The sequence below is a fragment of the Monopterus albus genome, unplaced genomic scaffold, assembly GCF_001952655.1.
Source record: "Monopterus albus unplaced genomic scaffold, M_albus_1.0 scaffold237.1, whole genome shotgun sequence".
NCBI classification, from domain to species: Eukaryota; Metazoa; Chordata; class Actinopteri; order Synbranchiformes; family Synbranchidae; genus Monopterus; species Monopterus albus.
In genome coordinates, this window is record NW_018128117.1 from 425,893 (window position 1) to 426,559 (window position 667).

Genomic DNA, 667 nt, shown 5'->3' on the forward strand with positions numbered 1-667 from the left:
GGACAGATACATTTTCTCCCTCCATTAATCATTTTACTTGATGCTTCAACCCAACAACTGACATTTTTCTTATAATATTTATCTTTCTCTTCCTTCATTTTTACTGTTAATCTTCACTTTATCTGTCTTTCTTTCAGTCACTCTGCCTCTGACATACTGTAGCAATGAGCAGATAGTCATAAATCATTGAATAAAGTTGGCCACTAACTGCAAAGGGACTGACGGCTTTAGGAGGCATAAGGCTTCTTTGTATTCAGAAGAAATTCCCTCTCACAGATCAGATTAACCATTCCCACTCTGTCTCCCTCTTAGAAACAATTTTGAAGCATTTCATACAAAGCTGCCTAAAGCATCAGCAGTATACATACATTTGTTGGGACAAAAAAAGGAATAGTTACAGACCTTTTTGTGTGTGAGGTAGCTGTTCCTCGCCTGTGCTCACATCATGCAGAAATCCATCCCGTAGTGTTTGGTTTTTCAGCTGAGCAAACCAGATCCGTTACCCCAGAGATCTTCCCAGTGAGCCTGTTCGCTCACGCTCTCTCTCTCTCCCCCCCTTGCTCTCTCTGTCATTCAGTGTGACACACACACTCGAGCTGCACCACACAGACACTACAGCTGGCGTAGATGCTGTCAGATGTGGACCCTCTATATCAGTGGAATAGGG

The 667-nt window shown here is 42.7% G+C and overlaps 1 protein-coding gene across 3 annotated transcripts in view; it reads right to left on the bottom strand.

The window, feature by feature from the left end:
- sertm1 (serine rich and transmembrane domain containing 1) overlaps positions 1–667 on the bottom strand; it is an 8,453-nt gene extending 7,786 nt beyond the window's left edge. For all 3 annotated transcript variants that reach the window (XM_020620405.1, XM_020620402.1, XM_020620403.1), the window contains exon 1: positions 403–667. The gene's annotated coding sequence lies outside the window, so the exon portion shown is untranslated. The remainder of the gene's footprint in view (positions 1–402) is intronic.